The sequence below is a fragment of the Taeniopygia guttata genome, chromosome 2, assembly GCF_048771995.1.
Source record: "Taeniopygia guttata chromosome 2, bTaeGut7.mat, whole genome shotgun sequence".
NCBI lineage: Eukaryota > Metazoa > Chordata > Aves > Passeriformes > Estrildidae > Taeniopygia > Taeniopygia guttata.
Genome location: NC_133026.1, coordinates 125,943,928 through 125,964,743, shown reverse-complemented (window position 1 = coordinate 125,964,743; position 20,816 = coordinate 125,943,928). Strand labels below are relative to the sequence as shown.

Sequence of the window (20,816 nt, the reverse complement as noted above, 5' to 3'; positions counted from 1 at the left end):
ATCTTGCCTTGTCTGCAGAGACTGCTTTAGCAAGTAACCCTAGTGCATAACTGCTTGAATGACTAGACAGGGGGAAGTAGAAGCTTTCTACTTACCATAACCTTCAGAATTTGAGTTTAGGAACTATTTATAGATCTTCTGGCCGGGACTAGACGTGATGCTCATAGAGATGTTAAGGGAAGGCAGAACAAACCCAAAAGCAGTTGTAATTTTCCATTGTGAATCCTTAGCTTAGTTGATGATGATTATATCTAAGGATTTGTTTTTATTAAAGTGATAGGTAACAACTTTTATATGTTTGTTTGGATTATCTTTGGATATGTTCTTTTGAATAAATACATTAATTTCATTTAATGTATTTTGGTGTAAAGTTTAAAGTAGTGATATAGATTCTTTCCAGAGTTTCTGTTTTGAAGTAGATGTATAAAGAAGTGAGATAAAGGCATCCTCTATATGGACAGTCATCCTATATAAAAGAAAAAAGCTATTTATTTTAGATGCTTATTTCATAATAGAATTAATGTTCCCACTTATTTCCATTGACCTGAGAGGAAGTCTGATCCTCTACAGAGCCTTCCTAGCCTGCTTATTCTGGATGGATATTAGTGTCAGCTTACAAGATAGGATCCCTGTATTCCATTTTGCCAAGTAAAAGGAAGAGCGAAGATGTGTATATTGCATCTGCCTTGTTTTTCAAGTTCTTAACCAAATTATAGGATGATTGCTCATCTATTACTTTAGAAAATAGATATTTTAGGGAGAGGAAAGAAAAAATTTATGAAACAAAAAAAAAAAATTATTATGTTAAATTTAAGATTAAATATATCTGCTTTAATTTATCTTGTTTATGTGTCATGTCTATTGGTTGGGGCATGTAAGTGTGTTTGACTGTTAATAGTTACTTTGTTTAAGATTAGAGGAACTGCTGTCCTTGTATGACAAGTAAAGAAACTTATCAAAGATTCAGCAGTGTACTGTAAAGGACTGAAAAAAAAGGAAGGTGCCCAGAATCAACCCTTAATGACTTTTTTCCCCATCCAGAATTTGAATGTATGTAAAATGCTCTTTTGGCTTTTTTTCCCCCCTATTTTTTAGGTTCAGTTGTCACATCTGTAATGTAGTTAGTGCAGAGCACTGTGGAATAGTATACATTTAAAAATTACTGCTTAATATTGTTTAAATGGAAAAGTCACATTAAATAACATTCAAACTATTCTTGGAATAGGAGTCAAGGTCTATTTTAAATAAAAGAATCAGAATGATAGAGACAGGATCCTTAGCTTGCTGCTCCTTGTGATGACAATTTTCTTTTTAAATCAGAAAAAGTAATGTAGTGAACAGAAAGACAGATGTGAAAGAAAACAGTTCAAACATACTGCAGCTGTGTATTACCCAAGGGATGCCATCAGGAAGCACTGCCTTAGCTAGCAGTTAAACTTCTAGTGGATAGGGGATAACTGAAAGAAGTATTACAATGCACATCAAAAGGGTGGATTGATCACATCAGGTGAAACAGCAAGTGATAAATCAGAATATTTAAGATACATCAAGGAAACTTCTTAGATGTCAGCTGCATTCCTTTGGCAGCTAAACAGAGGGACAGATCCAGAAAAGAAGGAAAATCATAGCAAGGCCAAGACTATGAAATTTCAAATAAATTGAAACATCTGGGCAAGAATCATATAAATATATATATATAAATATATATATATCCCATCTTAAAAAGTGAAAAAAACCACAATTACCAGATCATATCTGTGTGTGCAGCTGATATGTACAGCAAAGTAATCTAAATGTCTAAAGTAATGTATAGATCTTTGTGATGCTATTGATTGTTAAGGAAGTTACATTTGTCTTGCTTAAGTAGCCTCATTTGTAAGTCACTTGTGAGTCTCCTATTAAGAGACATACTTTCACACCTCAAAGCCTCCAGATTCTGTTACTGTGAAGGACTGTCTGATGCTGAGACTGTGTCCTCATCTGTTCTAAGCTGATTTTTTCAGGTGGCATAGAAAAATCTGCATCTGCAGATGTGTTTTCTTTTTCATGTAAACAGAACTGTTTTTAAAGTCTTTGCACACCTTTATTCTGCCTTTGTAGTTAAGAAAAATGAAAACTTGAACATTAAAAATTGATTGAGTGGTACATGTCTCGACATTCAACCCATGGCTAGAGTCTGCTTCAAAGAGGTGAGAGAAAAGAAAGAGGTTCAAACCCTTATTACAAACATTTTAGTAAACATATGATAACAGTTTTTTGTAGAAATCAGGCACACAAGCAACAATCTCCAAAAAAGCAGTCAGCATCTGGTACTCATCTGGTCACAGATATCTCTGGAGCCTTGAATCTAACTAAGGGCCAAAGTAGGACTTTGTTTCACACTGGGGTGACTTGAATAGAACAAGGATTGTGATGGGAGTTTTGGACTCCCTCTTAAATTTCAATGGATAAATGGATCATAGAATCATAGAATGATTGAGGTTGGAAAAGACCTCCAAGATCCTCGACTCAGACCTTTGACCAACTACCACCATATCAACTAAGCCATAGCACAAAGTGTCATGTTTGGACATTTCCTAAATACTTCCAGGGAGGCTGACTCCAACCACTTCCTCGGCAGCTCATTCCACTTCTTGACAACTGTTTCAATGAAGGAACTCTTCCTGATGTCCAGCCTGAACATCTCCTGGTGCAGCTGAGACTCTCACCCTGTCACTGGTTGCCTGGGAGAAGAGGTGAGCCCCCATCTTGCTACAACCTCCTTTCAGGTAGTTGTAGAAATTAATATAGTATCAACAGTCCTGTAGTTCCCCAGATCCTTCTTCCAAATCTTCATATAAATGGACATCACACTGACTAACCTCCGGTCATCTGGGGCCTTCCCAGTTAACCAGGATTGATGATAAATGATGAACAGAAACTTGACGAGTTTTTCTGCCCTGTCCCTCAGTATCTTTGGATGAATTCCGTCTGGCCCCATATTCTTGTGGGTGTCTAAGTGGCTCAGCAGGCCTCTAACTACTTCCTTTGGATTGCAGGGCCTTTATTCTGCTCCCTGTCCCTGTTAGCCAGCTCAGGGGGCCAGTTACCCTGTTAAAGACAGGCAAAGTCTTTCTGTTAAAGACTGAGGCAAAGAAGGCATTAAGTACCTCAGCTTTTTCCTCATCCATCATGTTCTCCTCCATATCCACTAAAGGATGGACATTTTCCTCAGCCTTTCTTTTGTTTTTAATATATTTATAAAAACACATTTTATTGTGTTTTACAGCTGGGCCCATATTTAGCTCTAGCTGAGCTATCTCCTTTCTAAGTTTCTGTCTCCATAACCTAAGGACACCCTTGTACTCTTCCTGAGTTCCCTGCCTTTTCTTCCAAAGTTCATAAACTTGTTTTCCTCTCCCTGAGTTCCAGCAAAAGGTCCCTGTTCAGCCAGACATTCTTCCCTGCTGGCTTGTCTTTTGATAAATAAGGACAGCATGTTCCTTCACCTTTAAGATTTCCTTCTTAAAGTATGTCCAGCCTTCCTGGACCCCTTTGTTATTAAGGACTATTTCCCAAGGGACTCTCTGATCCAGTTTTCTGGTTCAGGATCAAGTTGCTCCAAACACTGGGCTGTCGGGTTCAAGAGACATCTGCCTACATGGGAGGTCAGAAGCATTAACCATATTTTTGAAAAATCCACTAAAACAAACATGAGATATTATGTAAACATTGAAACACAACACTTGTGAATGTTCCTCACATATACAAGGAATAATTCACTTCTGCTATGCCATTTATGGCTTTGCATCAGCAGTACATGTCCAGCACCTGGGATATCTTTACTAGTAAAACCTTAGATTTCTAAGGAATTTAGGTACCTCTAGAGTTAGCTTTCAGTACAATCCAAATGCCCAGTGAAGGCATCTAAATCCCTAGAGAGGGACCTGAATAGGCAGCCTTAATGACTGGCATTTAGTTCTCAGGTAATCAAGGTCTCATCTTTTAGCACCAAGTAGTAATTAAGGCACTGCTATTAAAGGAGGGTCATTTAAAAAATATCACCAGATGCTTATGATCAATTTTTTTTTCAAATTAATATAATGAAATTAAAAAAAAAAAACCCACAAATTTTAGTGATAAAGGTGAAAGTTCTTGTCTCACATTTTTGACTTTGCTGGATTTTAAATCAGAAAACCCATACAAAAATCATTTTATATGGTTTTAAAATGCCATTTCTCAGAATGTCATTTTGAATGAAGTACTCTTAACTCTTTGGTTTTACTGGAGCCCATGGTGATACTTTGTTGTACAGTATTTAAAATTTTTCAGTTGCATGGAAGACATAAAATCATTACTGATAAAATTTACTTCTGCCAAAGATTGATGGAATGGTTATAAAAATGAGGAATACAAATCACTAACAGAGAAAGCTGGATCACCTTGTAAACTGGACCCAGTCCAAATGATTCTGTCTTCTTCCATGTAAGACAATAAATATATCTGGGAGTAAAGAATGTGGGTTGGGCATCCAATACGAAACCTAAAAAAAGTCTGAGAGAGATCGTAATGGAGAGTCTACTGGATGTGAGGTCCAGAGTAGCACTCTGGTTTATAGGAATTACATACAGAGAGCTGAATGCTGAGTAGTGGTGGGAAGTCTCTAATAGTACTATCAGTGAGAATCACTGCTGCTGCTAAGATGGAATGTGTGCTCAGCTCTGGAGCCTGCCTTTCATAGAAAGAAAATTGATAAGTGGGATATGTTCCAGAGAAGAAAGAAAACAATTAAAAACAAAAGTTAAAAGGATATTAAAGCATATGATATGCAAGAATGACACTGGTCATCTGTTAGTGTTTCTTACAGTCTCTTCTTCAGGCAACTTTTCTTTTACCACAATATCCTTTGAATTACAGAAATTTCCTTTAAATCTTTCTTTCTCTTGCATCTAGGCTATTCAGAGGCTTTTCCCACCAGCTTTACATTGGTAGTCCTCTAGTTGTTTTCCCAGATTATTAATTATTCAAACAAAGACTTTTTGGAGGCCAGGTAAGAAAAGCCCTTTCACAGTAGCAAGACCTTGGTTCTAATCTTCGTGCCATGCCAGGTCCCATAGTTAGAGAATGTATTCTGCACACATACCTACCTCTTTTTTTTTTTGCCTAAAATGTACAGTGGACTGCAAGACTACCACATGGGACATAGTATGAAAAGTTGATATAAAATTAAGATAATTGGGCCCTAAAAGATCAGAAGACATGTTTTAGAGCATTAGATTAGCCTAATGTGCTTCATTTATGCATCTTCAGTATAGGTTTTTATTTCTGGTAATTTTTTTGTTTCCAGTGTTTTCAAAAAAAGTGAGCTGGAATAGCTTGACTCTGCAAAATAAAATGTACAAGACACAGAGATCCAAACTATCTGTACTGATGTCACAGGGAGCATGAATCTCTTTTTGCTCATATGTATGAAAGCCGTAAGCATAAACTCCCTCAAATTGCACTCCATCACAGAATACAACAAGTAAGGAGTAAGGGGTGGGAGGGTTGGAAGTTACTTGGTTTAAAAATCAATCAATGGTATAAAAAATACTTTATTTTTATTGAGTACAATTTTCAAAGTTATTCAGGTATATGACTACTGGATGAAATGTGAAGTCATATGGTTAGAGAAAATGTAGCAAATTCTGAGAATGTATCTGCAACAAAGTATTCCAGTTGAATTGTGCTTCACCTGTTATCCTGAGAGCAAACCTCTGGAAAGAATGGACTAAGGCTGCTATGAAGAAGAAGTGATAAATTCTCTTTAACATGATTAAAAGTTTCTTGCTTTTCAGTCCATTTGTAATACCCATGCAAGAAAACAGGGAATAACAATTTGGATGCCAGTAAGACCTGTGGTGTTACATGGTACTGCACCTTGTATTGGGACTTTGAGTGAAATTATCCACTTGATAAAAGATAGAGAACAGAAGCTGAGGACTGCTTCATTCTCACACAAGATGAGGCTTCAGATGTAAGAATAAGAATATGTGCTCTGCATGCAGCGGTTTGTTTAGCCTATCATAAGAACTTGATGCTAATTCTTTCACTTTTCAGCTTTAAATTGGAGCTCCTTGCTGACTTACTAAAATTGGATAATCACTTTCCCTATATTAACTTGTCACTGTAATATTTTTAAATTTTAAACTCAGGGTTTCATTCAGTTCTCCTTTGTACATTTACTGATTTTATTGTAAGGGTTGTAGGAGAGTTTCAATAGGTAAGAAAATTACATCTACCTTAACATTTTTCTAAATCACAGTTTCACTATATCGTAACAGGCAGATTTTTCTTTTCTTCCAGAATTCAAGCATGGTTATTCCATCTTCCTGAACGTGGTGCCAAGTTGGTTTGTTTATCTTCTCTTAAAGCAACAGCTGGTAAAATCTGGAAAAGAGACATGTAATTAAGAAGAGAATCAGTGCAAAGGATTCTAAACAGAAAATAACAACATCCATCCCTCAACAGCTTTGTGATGAGAAAATGAGGACTTTGAAAAAGAAAACAACCTGAATTGGTCCCAATATTGGTATACAAACCTACCTACCAAGAAATTTAAGCAGTGAATAGAGCATCATGTTACCCTTGGCTCTGTCAAATACTCCAATAAAGCTATTGTGTCTGAAACGAAATTTGTTCTGCTTATGCATCCAGGATGCAAACTTGAATTTTCAAAACAAACCCATGGTAACAGAATATTTCCTCCAGATGGCAAGAAAATGCCTTTAATTCTGTCTCACAAATAAAGTACAGAACTCTAGCCATGTTTGTTGCTAAAAGAGGTTTATCCTTTCCAGAACTGCAGGCTGGAAAGAGCATTATTTTCTGTAACTGTGGATGAAATTGTGGACTTGAATTCAGTTGATTTTTGTCATTGATTTGAATGGAGTGAGAACCTGACAAGTCACATAGTAAAAGAAGGAGTATATATGTATACATGCTGAATACGAGTATATACTGAAAAGAACTTGGAGCTTCCCTTTACAGGGGAAATGAAATGCACAATAAAAATCTATTAACCTGAAACTGAAGAAAGCTGCTCTGACTCATATTTGGAAATATGAATATTTTTTGGCTTTAGCTCAAAGGAATCATATAAACATTTCTTCAACTCTCTTTAAAATATAAACATAATGGTTTTTTATAAGAAAATTAAGTCTGCCTGTATAGGAAGAACTGGTTCTGCTATGTGATGTGTAGTTGTGAAAATGGGCAGGTAGGAATTCATTGCCTATTTCTCCCATAAGACATTGTCTTCTTTACAGTGAAGATTGAGGGAATGAGCACTTATTAGAAGGAGAGGTAGGCAAACTGTTTTGGAAAAAGTCAGAACAAACTTTGTTTTCATAGCTGTATAAACTGTACAGAGTGGGATGTGCAGCACCAAGCATGTTGGATAGGTAGATTACAAATATGTGCAGTAGGAAAAGTGTAAAAAAAAAAAAAAAAAAAGGCTTTAGCTTTCTCTCATCTTCCCCAGAGCTGCGTATCTTTTTATAAGTGTTAGGGCAGTAAGTCAGTAAGTGTGAAAGTTGGTGACCTAAGGACCTAAGGCTTGAGCTTTTATCAACACAGCTGTGTGTATCCTAAGCTTTTCACTTCCAAGAAGAGCACCCTAAACCCTTGATCTCCACAAACACTTTACACTTTCTCTGCAGAGGGTGTGCCATTCACTAGAAAGTTGTATGAGGAGCCAGCAAGGCAGTCTGAGTGATACAGTATTCTTTTAATTATGAAGAAAACATCCTTGCAAGAGAGGAAAAGGACAATATAAACTTTTACATTGCATTACAAAGCATTTTGTGTAAGTAAATTCCTACCTTTAGCATGCTCTGCTGTTTCTGTCTTAATATGTTTCTGGTACTAAGGGAGATATTGCCTTTGGGCTATGTCAGTGCTTCATCCCTGTAAGTTTAGAAGTCACCTGTACACGGCGCTTCTTGCCTAGTTCTCTAAGATATTTTTAGCTGTTGTTATTACAGCTGCACATTAGAACCCAACACTGCATATCAAAATAAATGAGAAAAGGAAAAGGAAAATTGCACTTATTTGTAGTGGAGTGAACTGTTTCTTGTTAGGGAAGCAGAATGTACCACCTGCTGCATGAAGGGTGGCTACAAATAGCAATACATACACATAATTCAGACCTTCCCACGCACAACCTCATTCACCCACACGCTCTGGCTGCTCAGTAAGTAATTGGGCTTCATTAAATTCAGCTCCAACAACTTGACTAAATCCTGTTGTTCTTTTTCAAACCAAATTTTCTTTATTTTATAGTAATTCAGCTTTCACAGGACTCAGAATCTGTGCTTGTTTATTTATCATGGGATGGTGCAATGAAAGTAATACAACCTCTTTGAATACAAAAAAATGGGTGAGGAATTTTCCATTTTCATTATATATATAGGTATGTATATACATGTAAATTTGGAATTTATTGTGAGATTATTTAAGGGTTCTGTGAAGCCTTTTGCAGTCAAATACAGAAGTGATTATTGACTATTAAATGTGCCAACATGCTTTATTTTGAACATCAGGCAAGGTTTCCAGAACAGATCTCTCTTAATGAATGAATTGTGACAGCAGCACAGCCAGCTCCACAAGCAGATTCATTGGTATAGCATGACACTACCACACAAAACATTTATGTGTCAAGAACCTAATGAAATTCATTAATTGAAGCTCAGCATTTAAGTCCTTGACGTTATTTCTAGTGTGCCTAGTAATGAGGATTCACAGCAGCTGAGAGGCTAAGCCAGATGACATTGCAGCCTGTAGGAAATACTGCAATGCTGTACCAACACACATGTGGCAATGCTACAGGAAAAGGTGACTTCATTTAACCTGTTTCATCCATTCACACTCACATGGTATCTCCCACATGTTCAACTCCATTAAAGCCTATGTGACCAAGTAGAACATTTAGTATCCAAGGCTTTGGTATTGAGATGTGAGCAGAATTCCTTGCAATGACATGGTAGGTAGATGGTCCCATCCTCCTCATATTTCTTTGTATTGTGCTGGTTTTTGATAGCTTTTTTGTTCTCTATGAGCTGATAGTCTTTCCAGCCCTTTAAATCTGTGAGCAGTGAGAATTAACCACCATGCTTTGCCTTTCAATCTGGTGGTCCTAGGCAGTTGCAAGTAAATATACTGAGAATGTCTTAATCTGGGGGACCACCAAAATGTGACATTCTTGCAACAATTTTTCTGATTTGTGCTAGTTCTTCCTAGTGCCTCATTCATTCCTGTTTAGAGGCCGAAGTGTGTGCAAAATTTGTGGTTACACTTGTCAGTATATATTTTTTCGTGAACTTTAAGATGAACTGGTGGGTAAGTGAGGCAAGTAGCCTGGAGAACACATATAGAAATGGCCAGAGTTGGATTCTGGGCACTGGAGAGACCATTGAATCTGCCAGTTGATTACTGGGGGTATCAGAAGGACAAAGCTAGGTGCTGAGCTGACCAGGGCTTCTTGGGTCCAGCCAAGGGTGCTGTTTGCACATGTCAGTGCATGAGGTAACAGGAAGTGAGATGATCTGAGGGCAAATTACTGGATAAAGTTACTAGATAAGACCAGTTGCTGAAAAGTTACTGAATCCACAGTGCACGTGTATGCATGTGTAAGTCTGGATCATCAGCTGGAGTGAAGGTGTAGGCCTTGGCTCTCTTATGTCTAGGATGGAATGTCTGGATGGCTCTCCTATGTCCTCCTGGGTGGAATGGCATCCAGGTGCCTGTTTCAGTGTGGACTGTCTAGGCCAGTTACTGGAGGGATTCATATTATATGTGTTTAAATATTTCCACTAAGTGTTTTTTTTTATCCTGATGGTATGGGAGAGGGGAACTAGTGGATGTCACTGGTGTTGCCCATGTCTGCCCAAGTGCTGTTATTTCTACCTGTGCTAGATGGGGTGGCTGATCATCTATTTATTCTTATTGTACACATGTGTTTAACTGTGACCCTGCTGGGACCACCTGCTCAGCCTTTTTACTGGTGCTGCTGCTGCTGCTGAACCTTTGTCATTCTTCTGGATCAGGCAGCATCTAACACAGAGCAGTTCCTTTCCTGCTTCTTGTGCAAAACCCCTGACACTGTCCAACACGACATCTTACTTCTAAAGTGTAGATTTGATGAATGGACCACTCAGTGAATAAAATATTGTCTAGATAGTCACACTTAGAGAGTTGTGGTCATCGGCTCAATGTCTAAATAGAGAGCAGTGATGGATAGCATTCCTCAGGTGCTAATATTTGTATCAGTACTTTTTAACATTTTATCCATTAAATGGACAGTTATATCGAGTGTACCCTCAGCAATTTTATCAATGAGACCAAGCTGTGTGGTGCTGTTAGCATGCTGGAGGGAAGGGATACGTCCAGAGGGGGCCTTGACAGCTTGAGTGGTGGACCTGTGAGAACCTCATGATATTGAACAAAGTCAAGTCCAAGATCCTGCACCTGGGTTGGGATTATCCCAAGCAGAAGTACAGTCTGGCAAGACAATGAATCAAGACAAGCCTTGGGAAGAAAGACTTGGGAGTGTTTGTGGATAAAAAGCTAAATATGAATTCCCAATGCATGTTGGCAGCCCAGAAAGCCAACCATATCCTGGGCTGCATCAAAAGAGGTATGACCAGGAAGTCAAAGGAGGTGATTCTCCCCCTCTACTCTACACCTGTGAGACCTCACCTAGTGCGGTATGCTCTCTTTCCCCCCCGCTTATCCCAGCTAGCTCCGGGGGGAAAGGGGACCGCGGGCAGCTTCCGTTCCTCCTGCTGAGCCCTCGCAGGCTTCGGGCGGGGCTGTGTGGGTCTGAGAGCAAGCGTTGAGTCCTACGGCGAATAAAAGTCAAGAGTCTTTTTTCCGGGGGGCAGAATTCCATTTTATTGCAACCCAATGGGGAAAGCAATAACCGAAGGGGCCGCGGCTTGCCGTGCTGGTGTTTGTCTGTGCTGCGCCGGTGAGCGGAGCGGAGCGGCGCACGCTGGACCCGGCCGAGAGAAGCGGCGGCTGCTCGGGCGGAGCGGTGGCAATGCGTGGGTGCCTGCCAGGAGAAAAGCCCCGGGCGTGCCGCACCCGCGGATTAAGTACAGGACAGGGGAAAACTGGGGCAGCCAATGGGGTAATGCCACGGGGGGTCTGAGGGCAGTGGGGTGCAGGGGTACATCCAATGGGGGGCTGACAGGCGGAGGGTCCCAGGTCGTCTGCCTATCGCTCGGTGTCCCGGGTAGAAGATTCCAGGTGGGGGGAAGGGATCCCGAGTGACAAACAGGCATCTGGGGTAAACACAGTGACTTGGCAATTTCTTGGGGACAACAAACCGCGGGGAGAGATGGGAAGACCCGGGGGGGTCGTTACAGAGCTGGGGGGTACATGGAACGAACTTATACATAATACAAATGTGGTAAAACATATAAAAACACAACTCCACAACCTAGAGTACTGTGTCCAGCTCTGGTGTCCCCAAAACAAGAAAGATGTGGACCTGTTGAAGCAAGTCCAGAGGAGGACCATGAAATCAAAGAAAGGACTGGATCATGTCCCCTACAAAAACTGACTCAGAGGATTGAGACTGTTCAGCATAGTGAAGAGAAGGCTCTGATGAGAAGTTGTAGCATCCCTCCAATACATAAAAGGGGTTTACAAGAAGTCTGGAGAGGGACTTTTTATGAGGACATGTAGGAGAAGGGGAATGACCTTAACCTGAAGGAGAACAGGTTTAGACTGGATATTAAGGGTGATGAGGTATTGGAACAGGTTGCCCAGAGACACTGTGGACATTCCTAGAGGTGTTCAAGGCCAGGCTGGATGGGCCTCTGAGTAATCTGGTCTAGTGAAAAGTTTTCTGGCCACAATATGGGATTGGAGATAGGTAGTCTTTAAGATCCCTTCCAATCCAAACCACTCCATGATTCTACGATTCTATGTTTTCTTTGTTGTTCTTTCTGGCAGTGATACCAGTGAGATTTTTATGCGCAAATGTGCATGATTTATGTTGCTATCAACTTAAATTTTCTAACAAGATTAATTATTTCAGTTACCTAATACATGGCATTCCAAAGAAATACCATTTTAGGAAGTGAACAGTACCTGCCACATAAAATTCATGAACCTTTAAGCACTCCTTAGTTTAACAGATTAACATTGTGACATGCAAAATTAATAATTGTGTTTAAAAATATGCACCAATATTTATATAGTGCAATAAGATAACATAACAGTCTGTGAAAGTGAAAAATTACATCTGCCTTGAGAAGTTTATAGTTTAAACTTAGATCTGTCAACATAAGTGATTGCAAACATGGGAGTTATAATAATAAGAAAGTTGCATTTGCTATATTCTCCTTTTCTTGTTTACTCTTGTTTCTGTCTTAGTGACCAGTTTGTAATTACTTAATTAATGTGAACTGAAAGTTGCTCTGTAGTGAATCAGTCACACAGAGTATGTACGTGGAAATGAGAGGTTATAGTAAAGAATTATAAGACATGACGAAGGTAAAGAGTATAAAATAACTGTGTGAGTACAGAAGCAGTCAAGACAAACAAGATGAAAAGGAAGGAGAAAAAGAAATAAGTAAAGAAACACAGAAGACCTGCTACAGAACATTCATAAAACTAGATAAACACTGCCAAACTATTTGTTATACATACAAGATGAAGATGCTGAATATTTCAATACGGAATATATCCTGAGGACTCTGGGACAATCCCCTTAAGGAGGGGTTAGAATAAACCTAAAATAAGTAGTTTATAAGCAACCCAATCCAGTTACTCTTGTTGTTGGAGGAGAGAGATCTGTAGAGGAAGCTATAGTTTGCTAGGTGCCTGACTTGTAGATTTTGGTTGGTTCTGTGATCACACAGGTGCTCTCTAGGGCAATGGTCTCCAAACTTTTTTGATTGTACACCCCTAACAGTAAAAAGTTTTGAGCACAAACTCTCAATATATTATGTATGTATTTATCTATAAAGTACATGCATTTACTGCTGTGATATTTTATATGTCCTTTATAAAACATACACATCTCTTAGAAAGTAATTTTTAAAAAAGGTAAGGAGGATATGTTTTAAATGTTTTATTTATTAATTATATTAAACTCATTTTCTTCCCTATGCCCAATGGACTGTGCACCTCTGGGGTGCAGGCGCCCCAGTTTGAAGACTGCAGCTCTGGGGTGCCCTTAACAAGATGAAATTATGACAGTAATATACATTTCTGGGCTGAGTTTTCAATAATTCTTTGCTCAAACAGATGTTTTCTCTTCTGGAAATAGTCTTCCATGTTATTGGTAGGAAAGAGAAAGTATAAGAGAGAAATTGATCTACAAGATGAGAAATGTTAATTGAACGTCTTCAATTTCTTGGAAAAACTTCCTCATGGATTTAAATGTGTCTACAACAAGAAGTGAGGCTCCTGAGGTAAAAAAAGGCATTCAAAACTAGTAAGTAAAATGGGACAAGCTTTTTTGTTAAATCCAGGTTTGAGCTGAAGATTGACACTACTATAGATGGCTATATTCCTAATATGAACTATCTTGGTATTAATTAATGACTCTGCTGTAGCTTTCTGTAATTTTCTGTGGTCAAGGTGAATCTACCTCCTGTGGAAATATTTGTATATGTTCTGTAATGTAATTTTTTTAATCAGAAAAATGAAATAAAATTATCTAGTTCAGAGACGCATCTAGCTTTTTATTTGTGCATAACCAGTATATGATGATAGGGAAATTTATTTGTATAAATATTTCTGTGTCTTAGCTATATGATGAGAAAGTTTATTTTTAAGCAGCCTAACCACAAATATGAAAACAAGTAGTGAGAAACATATTAAAATGGCAGAAAAGATCTTTAAAGTCTCACCATATACATTACCTTCTAAATGAAATCTGTCAAATGTTGTCTGTATGGACAGAACCAAAAATGCTAGTTAATGGACTATATCATTGTCAACTAAAACTTTAAATCAGATGCACAATTTCCTTTGTTTAGATTAAAAAGTAAATTTGGATTCCATATACAATTCAGCTTGTTGTGAGAGTTCAAAGAAAGAGTGCAGCCTTTTACAAAGCAAGTAGGAGAACACCTTTATTTTCTTTTATGCAAAGTATATCCAGGGTGATTCTCTGTTCCTGCAAAAAGAAGAGAAAAGGCAAACAAAACTCACTGGACCATTGCAAAAAATGCTATTTCAAAAGTTGATCTGCTAGTTTGTGTACATATTGATTAAATGCACAAGAAATTAAATTTAAATTACATTTTGGTTATTTGAAAATACCAAATTATTTGTATCAAACTTATAGTTTAAAACATAAAAATTACTATGTAAAAATAATTGGGTTGGAAACAAATGGTTTGTCCAAATGGTTTGGACAAACTGAACAGTGAAGACTGTGATTCAAACAAACAAAAAACAACAAAAAAGAACCACCACAGGAGTCATATTTTAGTCCATTACAATAATATACAGATACAACATCTTACAGATCTTAATAAACTCAAGATCATACTTTTCTAATACAGTTCTTATAAGAATATCTATATTTACATAGTGCTTTTATATAACTTATACTAGTTCACAGCCATATAAACTGGAATAGATGTGGGTTTGCTACTTTACATTTTCTCTAACCAATCTTACGTGACATTAGGAAAGCATATTTAGTTGTAATTTGTATTGCATGCTAATAATCTGGCAGTGCATGACTATTTTAATAGGTACGTGTGTATTGATACATCTTTTGCAATTGTCTTTAAAAAGTGCTGTAAAAGAGAAAAACATCAATATTTAATCTCATCATATTTAGGAGGGATGTTTTATATTACTGTAGCTTCTTGTTAACTGATTTTACAAATTAGTCTATTGTGGAACAGGATATGAATGTTTCCTGCTTTCCTCTTTCATTAATGACAGATAATTACTGCAGGAAAAATCACACAATAATCATGCTAATCAGCAAGATGGATTTTCATACAGACTACAAGATTTGCTACCCTTTATGATGCATGCAATAAAAATTCCTATGTCTCTCAATGATAAAAACCAATAATATCTCTCCCACAAGTATTTTTTTGGTTCTTATAAGAACAGTAGAGCAGCAGTGCAGGCACAGTTGCGTTCCTCTAATCATTACACATGATTAGAAAAAGTAAAGAGGAAGTTAATGAGAAAGCAATACTTCTTTTTTAAATCTTCCAAACTCTCAGAAATCAGCAGCACAAGGAATCATAGAATAGAGTTATTAAGGTAGAAAAACATCTCCATGGTCATTGAGTACAACCTTTGGCCAATCACCACCATGTAGCATTGCACGATCATAGCATTAAGAGCCACATACATTTATTTCTTAAAGACCTTCAGGAGCAGTGACTCCACCACTCCCCTGGACAGTCCATTCCAATGCTTGACAACCCTTTCAGTGAAGAAATTCTTCCTGATGTCCAACCTGAACCTCCCCTGGTGTGGCTTGAGACCGTGTCCTCTTGTCCTAGTGCTAGTTTCCAGAGAAAGGAGACCAATCCCCACCTGGCTACAGACCCCTTTTGGATAGTTGTAAAAAACAATAACGTCCCCCCTGAGCCTCCTTTTGTCCAGGTTAAACAACCCCATCTTACACAGCTGCTCTTCATATGACTCGCTCTCAAGGTCCTTCATCAGCTTCATTGGCCTTTACTGGACATGGTCCATATGACCCAAAGTTGAATTTTTTGTTTAAGATTCTTGATGAACTCTTTTATTTTTCTATGATGTTTTCTTATAATTCTAAGAAGATATTTCTTGGAATTCCTAAATTATATCAATAATGAACAGGAAAACAGATTTATTGAAACAAATTTTGAGGAAAAAGAAGAGTCACAGGAGTAGAGGAAGGGGGCAAGTAGCTATAGACAAATAGGATCTATCTCTTTGTGGGACAAGGTTAGTGAAAGGCTTGTGTCAGACCTCTGGCACTGAAGCCAGCTGGCAGAACATAGTCCATAGTTAATTATTACACAGTACTAAACTATTTTACCATTCAAAACAAGCTTAATGAAATTACCTGTGCGGAATGGACTTTTGTCTATATAAATTCATTATTCAAATTTAAATACTGTTTGAGACAGTGTTTTGACTTGGGCCAAACTCACACTAAGGGCCATACTAGAAATTTTAAAATATACCAAGACTTTCACAGCTAATTAAACTTCCATGCCCAAAAATCTTGCCTGGCAATATTGAATTATTTATGAAAAGTGAAACCTGTGCGTTTCTAAGGGTGTCTGAAGTTCTGGAGGGCTGTGTGATTAGAATTAAACAATCTTTTCAACATGTCAGTTGCTGTTCTAAAAAAATTTTAATCTGGAGGGGAGAGTCACAAATTATAGGAGGAAATTTCTTTATCTTAGGAGAAGCTTTGCTCTGTCTATTGCAAGTCAGTTGTGCCTATTAAGGAGATGACAAAATAGAACTGAGCCTTAAAGAGAAAATAATTTCCCATTGTGATACACAGAATGGCATGGGAGAAAAATTGATTATTCATTCAAACATGGTTACCTCCATTGCCATCAGGGTCTTCAGAGATGTCACAGAGTTTTTTTTACCAGTGGCACTGAAGGAGGTTGATCCATCCTTGTGAAAGAGTCAGGCCAATCTTTCTCTCTCCTCCAAAGGAGATCATTCTCTATATAAATCATCCTGATTGCTTAGGTAAGCTAGTCTTCTCCATTTGTTCTTCTCCTGCAGAAGATAAGAATTTAGGTCCTAATTTCTGCTGAACACAAATGTTCCCAACTCAGCATTAATGAAATATTTAAGAAAGACAATGCAATCAAGACACATTCATTCTTCTAAAATAGGCAATGAGGCTTTCCAATTGATGAGCTTAGTGGAAACTTCCTGACTAATTAGGTCATATTGATTAAAGACTGAAACTTTACTTTTGTCTTCAAACTGCAGCTCATTCCCAAACTACATCTTATAAATGAAATAATATTATTAAACTATTTTCAGGAAAATATAATGCTATGACATTTTTTTTTGTTTCATTTTTCTAACAGCCAGTTAGAATTCAAGGTTGCCAAGACACTGCAGCTGATAATGATATTTCTTTACAGTACAACACTGATAAATTTGATACATAGCAGATGGTGTATGATGAAGGAAAAAAATCTTCCTGGTTTCTTAGGAAGTTTAACAAATTCATTGTTCACAGACAACTGGGTACCTGGGTGGATCTCAATGTTGCTCCTTGAAAGATCAAACCTTTATCAAACCTATTCTTGAAGTCAATGAAACTTCAAATCAATATATGTATTTTCTGAGGTGAATCCCCTTAAAAGATTGGTACATAATATTGTGTGATACTTTGAATGTAAATTTGCAAATAACATTGTATTGAAAATTACATTTCAGTGGCTTTATTGCTGATTACAGTTCATCAAATCCTAATACATTTAAAGTGATATAAGAATGAGAAATCAGAGGAAGGTTTTTAGCATATTCTAGTTTTGTTAAGGAATGTCTATAGACAGAAAAATGGTATAGAACATTTTCAATCAGCAACTCTCATTATTCATTGACAGCTTATAGTCCCTCTGTGACTTATTTTTTTTCCCTTAAAAGGTTCACAATTGATAAAAGTTTAACCACCCTCAATATTAAAAAAACCTCTCTATTGATGTAAGTCTAAATATATTGTTTGAGGACAAATATCGATCAACTTTTGCAGACAATTTATTCAGTGCCATGCATTTCATAACCAGTTCTAACTTTTTCATAGCTGGAATCTTGAAGCACTTGCAACTGACTGCAAGAGAAATGCAAGTATTGTTGTGCTTTCATTTGCGCAGACATTGCATTTACAGTCTTGTAAATTGTGTCAAGATTAGGCCCCAGCCTACGATGAGGCTAACCAGATGACAAACATGACAAATGACATCACAGCAAGGCCTTTTTGTTGCTGGTGCTACCCAAGGTGACCTAGCCAGGTTCTCCTCTTTAAATAGCCATGGACGAGTGGCGGCCTCAAAAAACAGTATAGTGACCTACTAAGGAGTCAGTAAAGGAGGAGGGATCCTAAGTTGTCAAGAGATTATCACTTTCTGGTCTTTTTGGACATGTAACTTAGGTAAAAGTAGCAGAATGGGAGAATCTGCCCCAGGAAGAGACTCTAGATGCAGCCCTATGACCACATCTGTCAGAGTTAGGTTCTACTAACACTTTTGCTTTATTTTACTGTTATCTTCAAAGAGCCTGTTGCTTGAAAAATTCTTTTCACTGCTAAAATGCAGGATGTATCATGCTGTTCATGAACTCCTATTATAGCAGCAATTATAGCTGGAGAGATAACACCTAAGGTGTTTGACCTTATCTACACTTATTTTATTGACTAATGCATTAATACTTCATGATGATTCTACTTAGTGATTACAAAAGGAAGATTATACCTAACACTTCAATTCTATAGCCCATTTGCAAAGTACTATTTTAGCATGTTTGTCATATTATAGAAAAGTTCATCTCTTGAGTCTTGTCTCAGAGTGTCTTTGCAATAACTTCCTGCAAAAGCCCAGTAATTCAGACTCTGTGGAGACATGTTTTCTGTGCTAAAGGAAATAATAAAAAGAGTGTAATTACATATTGACTTACAGGTCAAATGTAACTATGATTTTTAGAAAATTATAATTTCTTCTTTTATATTTAAATGTTTTTATATTTACAGGCATTATGTCTGTATCTGAAAGCCATTTACCTACTTTATAATACTATCACTATTTTATGAGGTCTATGTACCGCAAAATACTAAATGCTTTGGCTCTGATCCTGAAAAGGATTTATATGAAGCCCTTGAGGACAGCATTCATGCATTCAAAGCTTGATCTACCACAACAATAAAATCAAAACAGAAATCTTGAGTATTTAGAAAAACGTCCTCAAAATCTGTAGTATGTGCATCAAAGAATTTGGCAAATCTTGTCTTTAATTACTTTACATAAGAACTTGGCCCTACAGCAGAATGCACTCCTATGGTCTCAAAGGGATTCAGGCAATAACACTTTACACAAACTGTCTGGAGTACTTTTATTTCTTCTGTGTTGTTTAGTGATCTCAATGTCTCTGCCTTTGCTTGCTGTACTTTATGCAATACTAGTCTGTTTTCTCCCTTGACAGCTTTAGCATGATCCTCTTCACAGCAAAATGATATTTTTTCCCTGCTTTTCCAGCAGTTAACTTGAAAATAATTTACTTTCTTCTTCACAGATTGTTTACAGAGCTTTGCATCATCAGATTTTAACTTGGACAGGAGCTAGCTTACTCCTGTGAGGAGCTAACTACCATTCTCAGGCAATACATACCTTCTTCAAAATTTGCCTGTATCTAAAGGGATGTAACTGTTGCCACTGCAAAAAGAAACATTTTACTTACTGAAAAATTCTCAGGTACAGTTTAGGTATTCTATATTCATTAGCCTTGAATCACTAGAGACTAACAGTTATATAGCAAGCTCTGTGCAAAAAGACATGTAAGATTAAGAATATATAGATAGAGCTTTTGTTGCTGTGAAAGATATTTGCAGTTCACCTCTTTATCAGCATTATCTTTATACTGATAATATTTTCTATAGTATAATTATTGGTTTATATAATTATATAATATTTGATACTATTAATTGTTGTATAGTTAATGAAAAATGAGTGCTATGTGAGATGAATGATGTACATGTCAAGTCCCAAATTCATCCAGTTAATCTTCTAAAGTAGTATATAAAATTGTGTCTGGCATTCTCATTTCTTCCTTAAGGAAAAAGATAAAATGCTCACATTTTTAATAAGCAAGGTCTGCCTCTGTATACTCAAACTTGTGGTGTTTCATGTATTTTCATATGTACTCCTTTCTACCAGGCCTAAATGTTGGCAACCACCCTTCATATTTTTGTATGAACATGGAGTTCATATAAAGCTTTTTTTCTCTGAAACTCATTTTTTTCATGTTCAGACATGCAGATCCATATGATATGCACTCAAGGGTCACTGCATCCAAAGGTAGTGCTGGTCAAAGTTTACACAGCAGTAGAGAGCCAGATGAGGCACATACAAATCCTAAGACTGGAAACTTTTATTACAGGTCTTAGGAAGTGATAGCAGTATGTAAAAGGAGGTATAAGGAAAACTGAGGCACAGTTAGAAATGCACCAAACAAAAGCTGTTTAACCACTGGTATCCCATATTTGTTATTTATAACATAAAACTGTTACTGCTGTTAAGAATTATGGAAAAGAGAGGGCTACTTTATTAGCCTTTATTATTAACTGTTATTAGGCTCTCTCTAGCTTTTTCCTACAAAGAAAAGCAATAAAAGGGGATGAAAGGGCTAGAGAGATTAATTTATTAAGGGATAAAAAAGACATGTATGCGCAGCTTGGCTAAATAATGATTAAGGGAATAACACTAACACTATAAAATGCTGCTTAGCAAACCATCATGTGAGGGGAAAGTGTGCAACTATTACTTAATAGTTGTGTTGCAGTTGTGCTTAGTGGACCCTGCTATGTTAGCTGCAACATAAGCATCCAGTAGGAAACAGTGCCTGGACATTTCACAGTGGGAACAAGGAGGAGGACAGACTTTGCAACAGACTCACACAGCATGGGGGTAACTAAGCTAGCAGCAGAAGTCCAGAGTTTTAGTCAAGACATCTCAGTTTAGCAGTTTCACTGGTAATTTCTCTGAAACACACCTCTGCTTCTGATTCAACAGGCACAACAAGAGTATTATTTCAAAGATATGGTCTGGTTCTCATTGTGCTGGGCTTAG

General features: G+C 37.3%; 1 long non-coding RNA gene across 2 annotated transcripts in view; it reads right to left on the bottom strand.

The window, feature by feature from the left end:
* Window positions 1-5,214: 5,214 nt before the first annotated feature.
* The window catches only part of LOC140682448 (uncharacterized), a 42,106-nt gene continuing 26,504 nt past the window's right edge, over window positions 5,215-20,816 (bottom strand). The window contains exons 2-3 of one of the 2 annotated variants that reach the window (XR_012054218.1): window positions 16,558-16,740; window positions 5,215-6,408 (exon numbers count right to left, since the gene is read on the bottom strand). This is a non-coding gene — a long non-coding RNA (uncharacterized lncRNA). Of the gene's footprint in view, window positions 6,409-13,433; window positions 14,156-16,557; window positions 16,741-20,816 lie in introns of those variants that run through there. The other variant, XR_012054217.1, reaches the window with a different exon arrangement.